The 23,251-nt window shown below is 39.3% G+C and overlaps 1 protein-coding gene across 4 annotated transcripts in view; it reads right to left on the reverse strand.

Moving 5' to 3' along the window:
* The window catches only part of tefu (Serine/threonine-protein kinase tefu), an 844,515-nt gene extending 821,578 nt beyond the window's left edge, over positions 1-22,937 (reverse strand). For all 4 annotated transcript variants that reach the window (XM_070083426.1, XM_070083425.1, XM_070083427.1 and 1 more), the window contains exon 1: positions 22,804-22,937. The gene's annotated coding sequence lies outside the window, so the exon portion shown is untranslated. The remainder of the gene's footprint in view (positions 1-22,803) is intronic.
* Positions 22,938-23,251: the final 314 nt, after the last annotated feature.

Here is a 23,251-nt window from a genome sequence, read left to right on the forward strand (position 1 = left end):
AGCGGCAATACGAAAATGACATAGCATCGAAAGTCAAGACTGACCCGAAGCTGTTGTACAGCCACATCAGGAGGAAAACAACAGTCAAGGACCAGGTAATCAGACTGAGGAAGGGTGATGGGGAATTCACAAGAAACGACCGGGAAGTATGTCAGGAGCTCAACACAAGATTTAAAGAAGTATTTACAGTGGAAGCCAGTAGGACTCCAGGAAATCAGAGCAGGGGGGTGCACCAGCAAGTGCTGGATGAGGTACATATAACCAAGGAGGAGGTGAAGAAGCTGCTATGCGAACTTGACACCTCAAAGGCGGTGGGACCAGACAACATCTCTCCGTGGGTCCTTAAAGAGGGAGCAGAGATATTGTGTGTACCGTTAACAAAGATCTTCAACACATCATTTGAAACTGGGCAACTCCCTGAGGTATGGAAGATGGCAAATGTAGTCCCGATTTTTAATAAGAGAGACAGACATGAGGCACTAAACTACAGACCTGTATCACTAACGTGCATAGTATGCAAGGTCATGGAGAAGATCATCAGGAGAGTGGTGGAGCACCTGGAAAGAAACAAGTGTATAACTGACAACCAGCATGGTTTCAGGGAGGGAAAATCCTGTGTCACAAAACTACTAAAGTTTTATGACAAGGTGACAGAAGTAAGACAAGAGAGAGAGGGGTGGATTGACTGCATTTTTTTGGACTGCAAGAAGGCCTTCGACACAGTTCCTCACAAGAGGTTACTGCAAAAGCTAGAGGATCAGGCACACATAACAGGAAAGGCACTGCAATGGATCAGAGAATACCTGACAGGGAGGCAACAATGAGTCATGGTACGTGACGAGGTGTCAGAGTGGGCGCCTGTGACAAGCGGGGTTCCACAGGGGTCAGTCCTAGGACCTGTGCTGTTCTTGGTATATGTGAATGACATAACGGAAGGGATAGACTCAGAAGTGTCCTTGTTTGCGGACGATGTGAAGTTAATGAGAAGAATCAAATCGGATGAGGATCAGGCAGGACTACAAAGAGACCTGGACAGGCTACAAGCCAGGCCCAGCAACTGGCTCCTTGAGTTTAACCCTGCCAAATGCAAAGTCATGAAGATTGAGGAAGGGCAAAGAAGACCGCAGACACAATATAGTTTAGACGGCCAAAGTCTGCAAACCTCACTCAAGGAAAAAGATCTGGGGGTGAGTATAACACCGAGCATATCTCCCGAGGCGCACATCAATCAGATAACTGCTGCAGCATACGGGCGCCTGGCAAACCTACGGATAGCGTTCCTCAGTAAGGATTCGTTCAAGACTCTGTATACCATTTACGTTAGGCCCATACTGGAGTATGCAGCACCAGTTTGGAATCCACACCTAGTCAAGCACGTCAAGAAATTAGAGAAAGTGCAAAGGTTTGCAACAAGACTAGTCCCAGAGCTACGGGGATTGTCCTACAAAGAAAGGTTGAGGGAAATCGGCCTGACAACACTGGAGGCAAGGAGGGTCAGGGGAGACATGATAACGACATATAAAATACTGCGCGGAATAGATGAGGTGGACAAAGACGGGATGTTCCAGAGATGGGACAAAGACACAAGAGGTCACAATTGGAAGTTGAAGACTCGGATGAATCAAAGGGATGTTAGGAAGTATTTTTTCAGTCATAGAGTAGTCAAGCCGTGGAATAGCCTAGAAAGTGAAGTAGTGGAGGCGGGAACCATACATAGTTTTAAGGCGAGGTATGATAAAGCTCATGGAGCAGGTAGAGGACCTAGTAGCAATCAGTGAAGAGGTGGGGCCAGGAGCTGTGACTCGACCCCTGCAACCACAAATAGGTGAGTACAAATAGGTGAGTACACACACACCCACACACACACCCCACACACACACACACACACACACACACACACACACACACACACACACACACACACACACACACACACACACCCACACCCACACCCACACACACACCCACACACACACCCACACACACACCCACACACCCACACCCACACACCCACACCCACACACCCACACCCACACACCCACACCCACACACACACCCACACACACCCACACACACCCACATGCACACCCACACACACACACCCACACCCCACACACAAAGATGTGGGGACAATAACAATATTTAGTGAATTCCTAATACTTTGATCAAAATCAAAATTTTTATTTCTTTGCATAGTATACAATGTGATATTTACATGTTATAAAATATTGTTAAGCACAAAAGAAAAGCCACTAACATGCCAGGCTTTTCAGGTAGACTAATGTTAATGTTTACACACTACTTTAAACTAGACACAAGTTATGGACTGATGAATTTTAACCCATTTGGGGTCAGTCCCATAGTATCATGACTTTGAAGCCACTGTCAGTCCCATAATACAAAGCCAAAATTCAAGCAGCTTCAAATTTGGAGGGAGAAAGCTGATAGGCCTACATATGAGAGAACTGGTCTGTATGGTCAGTGTGTACAGTATACAAAAAATTGGGGCACCTGCATTACATTGTGGAAATGACATTTCAGTACCCTTTATTCAACATGCCTCGTAGCCAGAGAAACCTCCCTCCCGGCGAATTGGGAAACTTCTCTTGACAGTTCTAACATGGATGGAGGTGACCATAAAGGTCACCTCCATCCATGAGAACAATGCTCAGGATAATGAAAAATAGTGATAAAAAATCAGAAAACCCTCAACCATCCACCTCTGGGGCTGCTCTGTCTTGTTCCCATTCAGTCGTACTACAGCGTAAGCATAAGCTCATATTTTCCAGTGGCCAGGACTCAGATGTGAGCAGAGGTGATGACAGTGATACTGACTGTGATTTCCAAGCTCTGGATGACCTTTACAGCAGCGACACTGAAGAGGAATATTCACCAGCGAAACATCAATTTATACGACACAGCATGTATTTTGGTAGTGTGCTGTAGGCTATTCCAAGGAGAAGGAGTACACCAATGGAAATACATGGACACCAATGGAAATAAAAGGACATCAATGGAAATACAAGGACATCAATGGAAATACAAGGACACCAATGGAAACACAAGGACATCAATGGAAATACAAGGACATCAATGGAAATACAAGGACATCAATGGAAATACAAGGACATCAATGGAAATACAAGGACATCCATGGAAATACAAGGACATCCATGGAAATACAAGGACATCGATAGAAATACAAGGACATCCATGAAAATACAAGGACATCCATGGAAATACAAGGACATCCATTGAAATACAAGGACAACAATGGAAATACAAGGACATCATGGAAATACAAGGACAACAATGGAAATACAAGGACATCAATGTAAATATGTCACTAACTTTTTTTTTGGGTAATCCTAGGTAATTTCCACTATGTATGACAATTGTACTTAGGTGTACCCGTACAAACTTAATTAGCTGATACAAAATAATAAAAAGTGTTGTCTGCAAGCAGCAGCAGCAGCGGCATCCTAGCAGCTCTTATTCAAGAAACCATCGCTCATCAAAGCTTGTGGTGGCCTAATTGAAGGTACAACTACATGAACCCACGCAGACCACAAAATGACCCAAGAATACTAAGAATGTAACCCAAATCTTGACAAAATAGAAGATCTAAGGAAGACAGCCCTGCTAAACCAAACACTGCCTCTGCTGCCAGACAATCACTTAACCCAAGCTCAGGGAAATCAAGCCTTCTCTGCCATACACAGTATCTACTTTAGTGATACTGTGAAAGGATATCACAGAATAAACAACATCAGTAAGAAAAGAATAACACCAAGGACCCTAGAACTCAACTTGTCTACCCAGCAGGAAGCCGGTGTATCATCAACCCCCCTCACCACCACAACCCAGAGAACAACAACAATAAACACGGCTGACTCCCCCTCCAACTCCACTCCCTTCAAAGGATTCACCCATGATAACTCAGGTATGATTATTCCTGACAATATCAGGGACTACATCGTCGCTCTAGAAAGTGAAATCAAAGATATTAAAGCAACACTTGCGCGACGAGAATCCAAGATAACCAACCTCGAGAACAAGATCCAAAACCTTGGAGAGAAGATTACATTGGGAAGTGTTGACACAGAAAATACTCTGAAAACAGCTACAGCCAGTCACACTGAGCAAATAACAACTCTAAATACGAAGGTTGAAGAAGCAATCAAGGACTAGAATCAGAACATGCACACTCGACTGAATGAATACCTTGATTTCCAAGACGACAAAACTGAACGACAAAACTGAACAAGATAAGTTGTCTGATGCAGTTATAATAAACAGTCCACACATTCCTAGTGACATAACCCAAGAACAGTGCAAAGAAACTGCTATCAGGATAATACAGGACCACGTAAAAGTTATCGTCCAAAACAATGAAATCAAAGAGAACACGTTTGCTAGGAAAACAAGGTAGAAAACACAGTATTATGATCAGACTTCATTCATATGATAAAAGAAAGGACTTAATTAAATCAGCAATTACAATGAAAAATGGAGTGTTCATCAACGAGTGTCTAACGAGAAAACGTCAAAACCTTCTGTTCAGGTTGAGAAAACTTAAACAGGAAAACAAAATACATCAGTGTTTCACTCGAGATGGAAAAATACTAATTAGAAAAACATCAACAGGACAACAATATACCATCTCAAACGAACATGATTTCTCTACCTTCCTTAGAAAAGCTGACATTTCTGTAATAGATTAGATGAGTGCCCTTAATACATAAATATTTGTGGTGCATAGTGTACGTTACTATTACATTATTCTGCATTATTTTTTTTTACTATTACATTATTGTGCATTATTTTTTTTCTTCTTTTACTAGCTAATACCAGCTACCTCAAATACTTTTTACTCTTTTAATTGCTTTTAATTGCTCATAATTTTGTGTTGCAAGTCAAATCTTACTCCAAATTAATGTTATTCATGGTTGCTACCTGTCCATTTAATTCTGTTAACCACTACTTTTTTCAGTCCCTTATATATTGTGTGAGCAATTAGTGTATATTGCAAATACATTATTGTGTGAGTCCCAAAACTATCATTTGCTAGCTAGTACCAGCTACCTCATATTTCTCTATTTTTTATAGTGCAATTAATTGCTCAACTTATTATACATTACAAATCAGATCTTACTCCTAAATCAATATTATATCATAGTGACTATCTGTCCATTGAACTTTGTTTATCGTTACTTAATTTAGCCCCTTATATATTTTCTCCTTTATTTTAGCTTTATATAACTACCTTAGTTCATATATTCACAATTGTTAAAATAATCAAGGTGCTATTCTCAGGTGCTAAAGCGTAATAAGTTAACTATTTTGCCATTATATTATATCATAGTGACTATCTGTCCATTGAACTTTGTTTACCATTGCTTAATTTAGTCCCTTATATATTTTCTCCTTTATTTTAGCTATAAATAATTACCTCAGTTCATATATTCACAATTGTTAAAATAATCAAAGAGCTATTCTCAGGAGATAAAGTGTAATAAGTTCAATATTTTGCCATTAAAATACTCCAGGTGCTATTGACTACCTCAGGTGCTACTGATTTTGCTTTTAGTACATTCTTTTATTATTATATTCATTAGCTCCTTTATTTTAACTGTAAATATCTACTGTAGTTCATAAATTCACTTGTTAAACTAATTAATGTGCTATTAGATGCTAAGTGTATAACTGAATTATCTATTCTGTAATAATCCCTTTTTCTTTCAAATTTTTACAAGTTTTAGATTAATCACGGAGTGTTAGTCATAAGTCTAGTTGTAAATTCAATATACAGTGGACCCTAGACTAACGCTATTAATCCGTTCCTGAGAGCTCATCGTTAGTCAAAATAATCGTTAGTCAAGTTAATTTTCCCCATAAGAAATAATGGAAATCAAATTAATCTGTGCAAGACACCCAAAAGTATTGAAAAAAAAAATTTTAACTCATGAAATATTAATTTTAATACACACAAACTGAAGAAGACATGCACAGTTACATGACACTTACCTTTATTGAAGATCTGGTGATGATTGATGGGATGGGAAGAGAGGAGTGTGTTGATGGTCTTAGTGTTTAGAAGGGGAATCCCCTTCCATTAGGACTTGAGGTGGCAAGTCCTTTTTCGGGGTTACTTCCCTTCTTCTTTTAATGCCATTAGGACCAGCTTGAGAGTCACTGGACCTCTGTCGCACAACATATCTGCCCATAGAGGCTTGTACCTCCCGTTCCTTTATGACATTCCTAAAGTGTTTCACAACATTGTCAGTGTCACCATTAAACACTTGTTCAGGTTTCAGTCCTTCACGTCTATGTACTCCTTGAATTCCTGCACATATTTTTCAGCTGCTTTTTGGTCCAAACTGGCAACCTCACCATGCCTTATCACACTATGTATGCCACTACGATTCTTAAATCTCTCAAACCAACCTTCGCTGGCATTAAATTCACTCACATCACCACTAGTTGCTGGCATTTTTCTAATTAAATCGTCATGCAACTTCCTAGCCTTTAAACATATGATCACTTGAGAGATGCTATCTCCTGCAATCTGTTTTTCGTTTATCCATACCAATAACAGTCTCTCAACATCTTCTATCACCTGCGATCTCAGTTTCGAAAACATAGTTGCACCTTTGGCAAGAACAGCTTCCTTGATTGCCGTTTTCTTGGCCACAATAGTAGTGATGGTTGATTGGGGTTTTGTGTACAGCCTGGCCAGCTCGGAGACACGCACTCCACTTTCATACTTAGCAATGATCTCTTTCTTCATATCCATAGTAATTCTCACCCTTTTTGCTGTAGGGTTGGCACTAGAAGCTTTCTTAGGGCCCATGGTGACTTTATTTTGCAGGTGCAATCACTAAAAAGGCTGTGATAATAGGAAATGTTCCGATTGTATGCTTCGAAGCGACCACGGTGGCTGGCTGGCTTGTAAACACTGGCCAGAAGTGGACGCGTCTCAGACGGAATGAATAGTGTTGGTCGAGTTTTTTAGTGCTAATCGAGGCAAAATTTTTGCGATAAAATGTATCGCTAGTCAGATTTATCATTAATCGATGCCATCGCTGGTCGAGGGTCCACTGTAACTCTTATATCATTTTACTCAGAAAATCTAGTTTGTAAAATTACTCTCATCCTATGACTACAGACATAGATCCTGATGTAAACTTTTTAAAAAATGAATTACACGAATCAACCAGTAACTGTAATTACTACACAGCAGACCAAGCAAAGACATTACTCAGTGCAAACAATAACATAACCATCTTTAACTACAATGTCAGATCCTTGAGCAAACATTATGATGACCTCACAGCATTACTAAATTCCCTTCATTCCAATATATCAATCATCACACTAACAGAAACCTGGCTTAAGCCTGATATTACAGATTTCTATACCATTCCTGGCTACATGGCCATACACAACTGTAGAACAGACCAGCAAGGGGGAGGAACAGCTATATACTATTCAAATCAACACAAATGTATCAATAAATCTTGCACAAGGGACGAACATGGAGAATATTTATTATCACACTGGCCGATTCCCACCAAGGCAGGGTGGCCCGAAAAAGAAAAACTTTCACCATCATTCACTCCATCACTGTCTTGCCAGAAGGGTGCTTTACACTACAGTTTTTAAACTGCAACATTAACACCCCTCCTTCAGAGTGCAGGCACTGTACTTCCCATCTCCAGGACTCAAGTCCGGCCTGCCGGTTTCCCTGAACCCCTTCATAAATGTTACTTTGCTCACACTCCAACAGCACGTCAAGTATTAAAAACCATTTGTCTCCATTCACTCCTATCAAACACGCTCACGCATGCCTGCTGGAAGTCCAAGCCCCTCGCACACAAAACCTCCTTTACCCCCTCCCTCCAACCCTTCCTAGGCCGACCCCTACCCCGCCTTCCTTCCACTACAGACTGATACACTCTTGAAGTTATTCTGTTTCGCTCCATTCTCTCTACATGTCCGAACCACCTCAACAACCCTTCCTCAGCCCTCTGGACAACAGTTTTGGTAATCCTGCACCTCCTCCTAACTTCCAAACTACGAATTCTCTGCATTATATTCACACCACACATTGCCCTCAGACATGACATCTCCACTGCCTCCAGCCTTCTCCTTGCTGCAACATTCATCACCCATGCTTCACACCCATATAAGAGCGTTGGTAAAACTATACTCTCATACATTCCCCTCTTTGCCTCCAAGGACAAAGTTCTCTGTCTCCACAGACTCCTAAGTGCACCACTCACTCTTTTTCCCTCATCAATTCTATGATTCACCTCATCTTTCATAGACCCATCCGCTGACACGTCCACTCCCAAATATCTGAATACGTTCACCTCCTCCATACTCTCTCCCTCTAATCTGATATTCAATCTTTCATCATAGCCAAATTTAAATCAAAAGACCTGCAAAAACCTCTCACAGTTATAAACATCTACAGAGTACCACAGTCAAACATTTATCACTTTAGTGAAAAACTAGGAAACATGATTACTGATGCACACATGAATAAAGACCACCTACTACTAACAGGTGATTTCAACATAAACATAATACACGACCAGGACCCACAAATAACCGAATTCACAAACACAATGAGTAACTGCCTGTTGCTACCAGCAATACCTAAACCTACAAGAATCTCCGAGACAAGCATCTCCTTAATAGACCACATCTGGACAAACACCATATCCCCTTTAAAATCAGGCATAATCATGGACAACACTACAGACCACCACCCAACCTTTCTCATAACTAATCTGGGCAAACTACCACAAGACATTACTAAAGTAACCTTCAGACTACATAACGAGACAGCAGTTAACAACTTTATAGCAGCTATGAATAACATCGATTGGCAAAATGAGCTTGAAACATATACTGATATGAATGAATGTATAAATAATTTTCTAAAAATAGCCCAATGCCTCTACAACAGACATTGCCCCAGAAAAACTAAACAGATCACAGCAAAGAGACTGAATAATCCCTGGCTAACAAAAAGCATCCTCAAATCCATTAACACAAAGCACAAATATGAAAAACAGTATAGAATGGGTCAAATAACTAGAGAACAGTCGAGAAATTACTCGTCAACACTTACCAGCCTGATAAGGTCAAAAAAATTGTATTATAAAAATAGATTACATAACATCAAAGGTGATATGAAAAAACCTGGAAAACTCTATCCAAAATTCTTGGAACTAAAAAGTTATCCAAAAACAAAGCAATCAAACTAACAAAATCAGATGAACCCCTACTCACTCCAACCGAAACAGCAAACAAACTTAATGTTTTCTTCTCCACCATAGGAAAAAATCTAGCAAACAAAATACCAAGCGCACACGCCTGTCCATCAGACTACCTCACAAGAACTTACCCAAATATGCTATTCCTAGCTCCAACCAACCCCACTGAAGTTATGCTCATCATATACACCCTTATAAACAAGGCAGGAGACATAAACAACTTGCCTGTTTTTATGTACAAAAAAGCTTCTCAAGTATTGTCACCAATTATTGCAATGCTCTTTAACAAATCCATTGAATCATCTACCTTCCCAACAATCCTCAAAATAGCGAGGGTCACTCCGATCCATAAAGGAGGTGACCAAGCTGACTTGAATAACTATAGACCAATATCTAACTTACCACTGCTCTCTAAAATCTTTGAAAAATTAATTCATAGATGGATCTATTCCTACCTTGTTTCACACAACATATTAAACCCTTGTCAGTTTGGATTCAGGAATAAAAAAAAAGCACAAATGATGCTATCATACACATGCTAGAACTAATATATACCGCACTTGAAAAGAAGTCCCGCTGGGCATTTTCATTGATTTACGTAAAGCTTTCGATACAGTCGACAATGAACTACTGTACTCCAAATTAATGCACTATGGTATCAGAGGCCACTCCCTCAACTACCTAAAGTCATACCTTAGTAACAGAACTCAAAACGTGTATGCAAGTGATGCAAACTCCTCCACCCAACCAATCACAGCAGGAGTCCCACAAGGAAGCGTCCTTGGACCACTCCTCTATCTCATCTACATCAATGATCTACCAAATGCATCACAGCTACTCAAACCCATATTATTTGTAGATGACACCACATATGTATTTTCCCACCCTCAGGCAGTCATACTAGCAAACACAGTCAATGCTGAATTACAGAAAATATCTGCCTGGATGATGACTAACAAACTTACCCTGAACACTGATAAAACTTATTTCATTCAGTTTGGAAACAAAGCTGCAAATGATCCAATTAACATTACGCTCAATAGATCATCAGTCACAAGACTCACAGAGGGAAAATTCCTAGGTATCCACCTTGACAGTAGCCTTAAGTTACAGACACACATACAACAAATCACCCAGAAAAACTAAATAGATCACAGCAAAGAGACTGAATAATCCCTGGCTAACACCAAGCTTCCTCAAATCCATTAACACAAAGCACCAATATGAAAAACAGTATAGAATGGGTCAAATAACTAGAGAACAGTCGAAAAGTTACTCGTCAGCACTTACCAGCCTGATATGAAGGTCAAAAAAATTGTATTACCTAGAGTTTACCTGGAGAGAGTTCCAGGGGTCAGCGCTCCCACGGCCCGGTCTGTGACCAGGCCTCCTGGTGGATCTGAGCCTGATCAACCAGGCTGTTGCTGCTGGCTGCACGCAATCCAACGTACGAGCCACAGCCTGGCTGGTCAGTTACCAACTTTAGATGCTTGTCCAGTGCCAGCTTGAAGACTGCCAGGGGTCTATTGGTAATCCCCCTTATGTATGCTGGGAGGCAGTTGAACAGTCTTGGGCCCCTAACACTTACTGTATTGTCTCTTAACGTGCTAGTGACACCCCTGCTTTTCATTGGGGGGATGTTGCATCGTCTGCCAAGTCTTTTGCTTTCGTTGTGAGTGATTTTCGTGTGCAAGTTCTGCACTAGTCACTCTAGGATTTTCCACGTGTATATAATCATGCATCTCTCCCGCATGTGTTCCAGGGAGTACAGGTTCAGGAACTTCAAGTGCTCCCAGTAATTGAGGTGTTTTATCTCCGTTATGCGTGCTGTGAAGGTTCTCTGTACATTTTCTAGGTCAGCAATTTCACCTGCCTTGAAAGGTGCTGTTAGTGTGCAGCAATATTCCAGCCTAGATAGAACAAGTGACCTGAAGTGCCATCATGGGCTTGGCATCCCTAGTTTTGAAGGTTCTCATTATCCATCTTGTCATTTTTCTAGTAGCTGCGATTGATACAATGTTATGATCCTTGAAGGTGAGATCCTCCGACATGATCACTCCCAGGTCTTTGACATTGGTTTTTCGCTCTATTCTGTGGCCGGAATTTGTTTTGTACTCTGATGAGGTTTTAATTTCCTCGTGTTTACCATATCGGAGTAATTGAAATTTCTCATCGTTTAACTTCATATTGTTTTCTGCAGCCCATTGAAAGATTTGGTTGATGTCTGCCTGGAGCCTTGCAGTGTCTGCAATGGAAGACACTGTCATGCAGATTCGGGTGTCATCTGAAAAGGAAGACATGGTGCTGTAGCTGACATCCTTGTCTATGTCAGATATGAGGATGAGAAACAAGATGGGAGCGAGTACTGTGCCTTGTGGAACAGAGCTTATCACCGCAGCCGCCTCGGACTTTACTCTGTTGACTACTACTCTCTGTGTTCTGTTTGTGAGGGAATTATAGATCCATCTACCAACTTTTCCTGTTATTCCTTTACCACGCATTTTGTGCGTTATTACACCATGGTCACACTTGTCGAAGGCTTTTGCAAAGTCTGTATATATTACATCTGCATTCTTTTTGTCTTCTAGTGCTTTTAGGACCTTGTCATAGTGATCCAATAGTTGAGACAGATAGGAGTGACCTGCTCTAAACCCATGTTCCCCTGGGTTGTGTAATTGATGGGTTTCTAGATGGGTGGCGATCTTGCTTCTTAGGACCCTTTCAAAGATTTTTATGATATGGGATGTTAGTGCTATCAGTCTGTAGTTCTTTACTATTGCTTTACTGCCCCCTTTGTGGAGTGGGGCTATGTCTGTTGTTTTTAGTAACTGTGGGACGACCCCCGTGTCCATGCTCCCTCTCCATAGGATGGTAAAAGCTCGTGATAGGGGCTTCTTGCAGTTCTTGATGAACACGGAGTTCCATGAGTCTGGCCCTGGGGCTGAGTGCATGGGCATGTCATTTATCGCCTGTTCGAAGTCATTTGGTGTCAGGATAACATCAGATAGGCTTGTGTTAACCAAATTCTGTGGCTTTCACATAAAAAAATTCATTTTGATCTTCGACTCTCAGTCTGGTTAGCGGCTTGCTAAAAACCGAGTCATATTGGGACTTGAGTAGCTCACTCATTTCTTTGCTGTCATCTGTGAAGGACCCATCTTGTTTAAGTAAGGGCCCAATACTGGACGTTGTTCTCGACTTTGATTTGGCATAGGAAAAGAAATATTTTGGGTTTCTTTCGATTTCATTTATGGCTTTTAGTTCTTCCCGCGATTCGTGACTTCTATAAGATTCCTTTAGCTTAAGTTTAATGTTTGCTATTTCTCTGACCAGTGACTCCCTACGCATTTCAGATACATTGGCCTCTTTTAGCCGCTCTGTTATTCTTTTTCATCGCCTGTAAAGGGAACGCCTGTCTCTTTCTATTTTACATCTACTCCTCCTTTCTCTTAAAGGAATAAGCCTAGATTACATAACATCAAAGATGATATGAAAAAAAACCTGGAAAACTATCTAAAATTCTTGGAATTAAAATGTTATCCAAAAACAAAGCAATCAAACTAACAAAATCAGATGAACCCCTACTCACTCCAACCGAAACAGCAAACAGACTTAATGTTTTCTTCTCCACCATAGGAAAAAATCTAGCAAACAAAATACCAAGCACAAACACCTGTCCATCAGACTACCTCATAGGTACCTACCCAAATACACTATTCCTAGCTCCAACCAACCCCATTGAAGTTACGCTCATCATAAACACCCTTAAAAACAAGGCAGGAGACATAAACAACTTGCCTGCTTTTATGTACAAAAAAGCTTCTCAAGTTTTGTCACTAATTACCAGACATAATGAGGGCAAATTCCTAGGCCTATACCTTGACAACAACCTGAATTTCAGCACCCATATCCAACACATAACCAAAAAAGTATCCAAAACAGTTGGGATCCTCTCCAAGATACGATACTATGTGCCGCAAAATGCCCTTCTCACACTATACCACTCACTTATTTATCCACACCTCACCTATGCTATTTGTGCTTGGGGATCAACTGCAGCAACACACCTAAAGCCAATAATAACCCAACAAAAAGCTGCAGTAAGAATAATCACTAAATCCCATCCCTGGCAACACACCCCCCCACTCTTCACAGATCTAAACTTACTCCCTGTTCAGTACATCCACACTTACTACTGTGCAATCTACATCTACAGGACCTTAACCCTTTGAGGGTCGACAGGCCCTCTCCGAAACTCGTTCTCAGGGTCGGCCAAATTTAAAAAAAAAAAAAATTATTTTTTCTTATGAAAAGATAAAGAATCTTTTCCCGATCATAAAGACACCAAAAGTTTGAAATTTGATAGAAAACTTACGGAATTATGCTCTCGCAAAGTTAACGGTCTCAGCGATGTTTACGCATCGGCGATTTTGCCCACTTTGAGCCCCATTTTCGGCCAATTTCACTGTACTAGTCGACAAAAAACATGAATATTTCGCTAGAACTCTATTTTTTCTATCGAATGAGTGCAAGAAACCACCCATTTATGAAATTCAACTATCCAGTACAGTGGTCAGAATTTAGCAATTTTGCCAATTTCACAAATTTCAAAAGATGCCAATTTCGGAATAGGGTCCAGAATAAACAAGAAAGACATTCCTGGCACTAAAATGACATTTCCTCTAGTCATTAGTCATGTCTCAAGGCCCCTCTTATATTCTTTTGCTTTCCACTTTGAATTTTTATTCTCACAAAAAATATAAGATTTACTGTTATGCAGACTACTGCATTAGTGTAAAAAATGGTATAAATATTATTGGTGCACTTGTAAATGAATATTAGACTCACCAGTTGACGTGTATTGCACGCTTGGCACGATTTGTTTACTTTTGAAGTTTGGTAAAAATCGAACATTTCTGCTACTTTGAGCTCAATTTCAAGGCACCTTTCATTGTAAAACCAGTCAAAATCATCTCAATTTCTGTAATATGTCTTCCATTCTATAAAATGAGACCAAGAAAACTAGAATACAACAATAAATACCATACGAAAATACACTGCAAAATCGCTGATTTATTCCAAAAAAATGGTCGAAGTTTTTTTTTTCTCATTATGCACTGTGTGCTGCAGGATTTTTTTTAGACTGTGCACACTGACCACATAGACCCATTCTTTCATATGAAGGCCTACCAGCTTTCTCCCACTAGATTTGAGGCCGCTAGAATTTATGAGTACTAGTACGTCAAAAACCCCTACGCGTAAGACGTACTAGTACGACCAAAACCCTCAAAGGGTTAAACTCCAATATCAACCTTGACCTAAAATGCTTTCTTTATAGTTGTGACAGAACCCACAGGCATAACACCAGACACAAACATCTCTACGACATTCCCCATGTCCGACTAAACCTTTAAAAAAATTCAATGTATGTCAAAGGCCCTAAAATCTGGAACACCCTACCTGAGAACTCTAGAACTGCAGACACATTCATCACCTTCAAAACTACCATTAGAAAACATCTTATCTCCCTGATAAACCCCATCAACTAACTGCACGAATACCACCTGGTGGTTCACACTCACTCACTCATTTGACCATAAACAGAAATATTAATCTCATTCTTAAAATAATGAATCCTATGATACTCCAATACTGAAACTATGTACTGTGCCAAAACAAAAGCATTCACATTGCTAAACTCACAAACTAGTATTTAGTCACTTAGCCATAATACCAACTTACCTCATAGTTTAATTCTTTATTTTAAAATATTACAAATTAAGTCTGCCCAAAATCCCTAGCCATGCTAGGCATTCTAGTGGTACACTCTGTAATCATTATTTAACTACATGTAAACCACACAACAACCAAATTCTGTAAATTCAACATTGTAATCTTTATAGAGAATAAACTTTGAGTTGAATTGAATTGAATTATTGCAACGCTCTTTAACAAATCCATTGAATCATCTACCTTCCCAACAATCCTCAAAATAGCGAGGGTCACTCCGATCCATAAAGGAGGATACGAAGCTGACTTGAATAACTATAGACCAATATCTAGCTTACCACTGCTCTCTAAAATCTTTGAAAAATTAATTCACAGACGGATCTATTCCTACTTCGTTTCACACAACATATTAAACCTTTGTCAGTTTGGATTCAGGAATAATAAAAGCACAAATGATGCTATCATACACATGCTAATAATAAAAGCATAAATGATGCTATCATACACATGCTAGAACTAATATATACCGCACTTGAAAAGAAGTCCCGCTGGGCATTTTCATTGATTTACGTAAAGCTTTTGATACAGTCGACCATGAACTGCTGTACTCCAAATTAATGCACTATGGCATCAGAGGCCACTCCCTCAACTACCTAAAGTCATACCTTAGTAACAGAACTCAATGTGTACAAAATGATGCAAACTCTTCCACCCAACCAATCACAGTAGGAGTCCCACAAGGAAGCGTCCTTGGACCACTCCTCTTTCTCATCTACATCAATGATCTACCAAATGCATCACAGCTACTCAAACCCATATTATTTGCTGATGACACTACATATGTCTTTTCCCGCCCAAACACAGTCATACTAGCGAACACAGTCAATGCTGAATTACAGAAAATATCTGCCTGGATGATGACTAACAAACTTACCCTGAACACTGATAAAACTTATTTCATTAAGTTTGGAAACAAAGCTGCAAATGATCCAATTAACATTATGCTAAATGGATCATCAGTCACAAGACTCACAGAGGGAAAATTCCTAGGTATCCACCTTGACAGTAGCCTTAAGTTACAGACACACATACAACAAATCACCAAGAAAATCTCCAAGACTGTAGGTATACTATCAAAGATAAGGTACAACGTTCCACAATCAGCTCTCCTGGCACTATACCATTCACTCATATACCCTTATCTTACATATGGAATTTGTGCATGGGGATCAACAAATTCAATCACCTAAAACCCCTAATAACCCAGCAAAAGGCAGCAGTAAGAATGATACCAAATTCCCACTCCTGCCAGCATACTCCACCAATTTTCAAAAGTCTGAATCTGCTCACCATTAAGAACATCCATACTTATTCATGTGCCTACTACATACACAGAACAATACACGCAAATATAAACCCCTCACTCAAACTTTTCCTCACCAACCTAAACAGGACACATGACCACAACACAAGACACAGATCTCTTTTTGATGTACCTTGTGTCCATATCACACTGTGTAAAAACTCTATGCACATAATGGGCCCCAAAATATGGAATTCATTACCAGAAGATATTAAAGTAACCCGGTCTGAAAATCAATTTAAGACTCTTCTCAAAAGCCACTTAATCACCCTAGACTAAATGCTAAATACTCAGTATACATTTACTCACCTATGTACTCCCACATCATAACTGAAACAATCACATTGAACCTTTTATCCAGTGTTGACAGGAATATAATTGAATCATAGTTTTATTTATTTATTTATTTAGAAATTTTAGCATACAAACAGAGGTACAAAAAAATACAGGTAAGAGCAGCATGCCAAAGCCACTTATATGCATAGCATTACGGGCTGGCTTAAAATTAACTTAAGATTAACTAAGCAATGATGAAATCAGTGATAAGACATTATTGTAAACAGATAACTATAAAATACAAATGAGTATTACAAAGACAGGTCATGTGGTTGCATGCATTGCTGTTCATTCAGTAGAATGGAGTATTCTGTTAGGTAGTGTATTTAAAAAAAAATAACAAAGTTAGGTTTAACATTTGTGTGATATAATTGTGAGTAACATTTAGGATATACAATTTATATGGTTCAGTTATTCAGTATTTATTTGGTTTTGAGTGAGTAAGTGAACTTTGAGAAGAGACTTGAATTTATAAACAGGTAGTGTTTCTTTTATATTTACAGGTAATGAATTCCAGATTTTAGGGCCTTTTATGTGCATTGAGTTTTTGCATAGCGTGAGATGGACACGAGAAACATCAAAGAGTGATCTGTGCCTTGTATTATGGTCATGTGTTCTGTTGAGGTTGGCAAGGAGATGTTTGAGGGGAGGGTTAATATCAGAGTTAAGTGTTCTATGTATGTAATAAGTGCAATAATAAGTATGGATGTTTTGTATGGTGAATAGGTTGAGTGTTTTGAATATTGGTGGAGTGTGCTGCCTGTAGTGAGAATTTGTTATCATTCTAACTGCAGCCTTTTGTTGGGTAATTAGTGGTCTGAGATGGTTAGTTGTTGTTGAGCCCCATGCACAAATTCCATAGGTGAGATAGGGGTAAATAAGAGAGTGATAAAGGGCCAGGAGGGCTGACTGTGGAACATAGTACCGTATCTTCGATAGTATGCCTACAGTCTTGGAAATTTTCTTAGAAATTTGTTGTATATGTGTATGAAATTTGAGTCTATTATCGAGGTGGATTCCTAAGAATTTTCCCTCTGTTAGCTTTGTGATAGGTGATCCGTTTATCGTTATGTTAAGAGGTACATCTGTAGCTCTGCTACCAAACTGAATGAAGTAGGTTTTGTCAATGTTTAGTGTAAGTTTGTTAGTCCTCATCCAGGTAAGATATTTTCTGTAATTCGGTGTTTACAGTATTGGCTAGCGTGACTGGGCTCGGGTGAGAGAAGACGTATGTGGTGTCATCTGCAAAAAGTGTGGGTTTGAGTAATTGCGAAGCATTTGCTAGGTCATTTATGTATAGGAGAAAGAGAAGAGGGCCAAGGACACTTCCCTGTGGGACACCAACTGTAATTGGTTGTGCGGAAGAGCTTGCCCCATTTGCGTACACATATTGGCTTCTGTTGCTGAGGTAAGACTTGAGGTAGTTGAGGGAGTGCCCTCTAATACCATAGTGTGACAATTTTACGTGGAGCAAGTCATGGTCAACTGTATCAAAAGCTTTACGTAAGTCAATGAAGATTCCCAGTGGGACTTCTTTTTTCTCTATTGCAGTGTATATATGTTCTAGCATGTGTATAATAGCATCATTAGTATTTTTATTAGGCCTGAATCCAAATTGGCAGGGGTTGAGAATGTTATGGGAGATGAGGTAGGAGTGGATTCGTTTATGAATTAATTTTTCGAAGATTTTTGAGAGAGGGTGTAAATTGGATATTGGCCTATAGTTATTCAACTCTGTTTGGTCTCCTCCTTTATGGATCGGGGTGACCCTTGCTATTTTGAGAACTGTAGGGAAGGTGGAGGATTCAATGGATTTGTTAAAGAGTGTTGCAATGATTGGTGATAGTACTTGTGATGCTTTTTTGTATATAAAGGGTGGTAAGGTATTTAAATCTCCTGCCTTGTTTTTCAGCGCGTTGATAATAAGGGAGACTTTGTATGGGTTAGTCGGAGCTAGGAACAGTGTGTTCGGGTAGTTGCCAGTGAGGTAGTCATTTGGTGGGGTATCTGAGCTTGGGATATTATTGGCAAGGTTTTGACCTATAGTGGAGAAGAAATCATTGAGTCTGTTTGCTGTTTCTGTTGGTGGGAGTTGGGGTTCATCTGATTTTGCTAATTTTATTTCATGATATCTTTTTTGTTCCCAGAATTTCTGATAGGGTCTTCCAGGTCTTTTTTATATCACCTCGTAAGTTGGATAATCTGTTCTCATAATACAATTTTTTTGCCCTTCTTATCAGGCTGGTTAGGTTTGACGAGTAACGTTTTGTTTGGTCTCTGGTTATGTGACCCATTCTGTACTGTTTTTCATATCGGTGTTTTGTATTTATGGATTTGAGAATGCTGGGTGTTAGCCAGGGACTGTTCAGTCTCTTAGCTGTCATCTGTTTAGTTTTTTTAGGGCAGTGCTTGTTATAAAGGTATTGGGTCTTTTTTTAGAAAATTATTAAAACATTCGTCAATATCTGTATAGATTTCTAGCTCACAAAAGCATTTTCGAATATAAATATATCTTTGTATAATACAAATTTTGATTCATTTATAATTAATATTCTACTGTACAACTATGAAATAATTACTTTCCAACTGTACAACTATGATATACTACTCCCTAATATTATGTAGAATGTAAACCAATAATGTTAAGTCGGCCCATAATACCTAGGCATAATAGAGGTTCCCTTTGCACTGCAACCCACTATTGTATATATAAAATATCAATGTACTGTTTGGAAAGACATAAAATAAAAAAATAAATAAATAAATAAATATATTACTGTGTCTACCATCCTCCACCTCACTAACCATGTATTACTTACACCATGTATTACTTACACCATGTATTACTTACACCATGTATTACATCATGTATTACTTACACCATGTATTACTTACATCATGTATTACTTATACAATGTATTACTTACACCATATATTACTTACACCATGTATTACTTACACCATGCATTACTTACACCATGCATTACTTACATCATGTATTACTTACATCATGTATTACTTACACCATGTAATACTTACATCATGTATTACTCACATGTATTACTCACACCATGTATTACTCACATGTATTACTTACATCATGTATTACATCATGTATTACTTACACCATGTATTACTTACACCATGTATTACTCACACCATGTATTACCTACACCATGTATTACTCACCCCATGTTTTACTCACACCATGTATTACTTACACCATGTATTACTCATGCTATGTATTAATTACATCATGTACTACTCACACCATGTATTACATCATGTATTACTCACACCATGTATTACTCACATCATGTATTACTCACACTATGTATTACTTACATCATGTATTACACCATGTATTACTCACACCATGTATTACTCACACCATGTATTACTCACGACATGTATTACTCACACCATGTATTACTCACACCAGGTATTACTCACACCATGCATTACTCACACCATGTATTACTCACACCATGTATTACTCACATGTATTACTCACACCATGTATTACTCACACCATGTATTACTCACACCATGCATTACTCACACCATGTATTACTTACATCATGTATTACTCACACCATGTATTACTCACCATGCATTACTCACACCATGTATTACTCACAACATGTATTACTTACATCATGTATTACTCACACCATGTATTACTCACACCATGCATTACTCACACCATGTATTACTTACATCATGTATTACTCACAACATGTATTACTCACACCATGCATTACTCACACCATGTATTACTCACACCATGTATTACTCACGACATGTATTACTCACACCATGTATTACTCACACCATGTATTACTTACACCGTGTATTACTCACACCATGTATTACTCACATCATGCATTACTCACATGTATTACTCACAACATGTATTATTCACACCATGTATTACTCACACCATGTATTACTCACACCATGTATTACTTACACCGTGTATTACTCACACCATGTATTACTCACACCATGCATTACTCACATGTATTACTCACAACATGTATTATTCACACCATGTATTACTCACACCATGTATTACTCACACCATGTATTACTCACACCATGCATTACTCACATGTATTACTCACATGTATTACTCACACCATGTATTCTCACACCATGCATTACTCAAATGTATTACTCACATGTATTACTCACACCATGTATTACTCACATGTATTACACCATGTATTACTCACATGTATTACTCACATCACGTATTACTCACACCATGTATTACTCACACCATGTATTACTCACACCATGTATTACTCACATCATGTATTACTCACACCATGTATTACTCACACCATGTATTACTCACATCATGTATTACTCACACCATGTATTACTCACACCATGCATTACACCATGTATTACTCACATCATATATTACTCACACCATGCATTACTCACACCATGCATTACTCACACCATGTATTACTCACATCATGTATTACTCACACCATGTATTACATCATGTATTACTCACACCATGCATTACTCACACCATGTATTACTCACACCATGTATTAGTCACACCATGTATTACCATGTATTACTCACACCATGCATTACTCACACCATGCATTACTCACACCATGCATTACTCACACCATGCATTACTCACACCATGCATTACTCACACCATGTATTACTCACACCATGCATTACTCACACCATGTATTACTTACACCATGCATTACTCACACCATGCATTACTCACACCATGTATTACTTACACCATGTATTACTCACACCTTGTATTACTCACCATGCATTACTCACATCATGTATTACTTACACCATGTATTACTCACACCTTGTATTACTCACCATGTATTACTCACACCTTGTATTACTCACCATGCATTACTTACACCATGTATTACTCACACCATGCATTACTCACACCATGTATTACTTACACCATGTATTACTCACCATGCATTACTCACACCATGCATTACTCACACCATGCATTACTTACACCATGTATTACTCACACCATGCATTACTTACACCATGTATTACTCACACCATGCATTACTCACACCATGTATTACTTACACCATGTATTACTTACACCATGTATTACTCACACCATGCATTACTCACACCATGTATTACACCATGTATTACTTACACCATGTATTACCATGTATTACTCACACCATGCATTACTCACACCATGCATTACTCACACCATGTATTACTTACACCATGTATTACTCACACCATGCATTACTCACACCATGTATTACTTACACCATGCATTACTCACACCATGTATTACTTACACCATGCATTACTCACACCATGCATTACTCACACCATGCATTACTCACACCATGTATTACTCACACCATGTATTACTCACACCATGCATTACTTACACCATGTATTACTCACACCATGCATTACTCACACCATGCATTACTTACACCATGTATTACTCACACCATGTATTACTCACACCATGTATTACTCACACCATGCATTACTTACACCATGTATCACTCACACCATGCATTACTCACACCATGCATTACTTACACCATGTATCACTCACACCATGCATTACTCACACCATGCATTACTTACACCATGTATTACTCACACCATGCATTACTTACACCATGTATTACTCACACCATGTATTACTCACACCATGCATTACTCACACCATGCATTACTCACACCATGCATTACTCACACCATGCATTACTCACACCATGCATTACTCACACCATGCATTACTCACACCATGCATTACTCACACCATGCATTACTCACACCATGCATTACTCACACCATGCATTACTCACACCATGCATTACTCACACCATGTATTACTCACACCATGCATTACTCACACCATGTATTACTCACACCATGCATTACTCACACCATGTATTACTCACACCATGTATTACTCACACCATGTATTACTCACACCATGTATTACTCACACCATGTATTACTCACACCATGTATTACTCACACCATGTATTACTCACACCATGTATTACACCATATATTACTTACAACTGTTCAGAAGAAATATGCCCAGCAGGAAGAAGTAACGTTGCAGAACATTGTTGTGTGTTTGGTTTATGAGGGCCGCTGACAGCACACGCCGGAGTGTCCTGTCCAGCTTCTAGATGGTACCAGAAAAAATGTTGTCCAAGGCTGCCGATGAGAGAAAAGGAACAAAAGTTCCTTTGTAAATAGAGATAGAAACTTGAAGTTTGCAATTAGATCCGGTGGACGGCCTTGCCAAGCCCCAGCAGAGAGGGACGCCCTTGCCAAGCCCCAGCAGAGAGGGACGCCAACACTTCCACCTGAGTGCAGTAACCGGCTGCCCAACAAAGACCAGTAAAGAATTTTCCGCAGAACGGAAAAAAATGGAGGTGGTTACAGTAAGCCGCTGAACAGGTGCCCCTCCTGTAGTGCCCGGCGGGCAAAATACATGAGGACAAGCGTCCCAGAGACA

The sequence above is a fragment of the Cherax quadricarinatus genome, chromosome 9 (assembly GCF_038502225.1).
Source record: "Cherax quadricarinatus isolate ZL_2023a chromosome 9, ASM3850222v1, whole genome shotgun sequence".
Lineage (NCBI taxonomy): Eukaryota > Metazoa > Arthropoda > Malacostraca > Decapoda > Parastacidae > Cherax > Cherax quadricarinatus.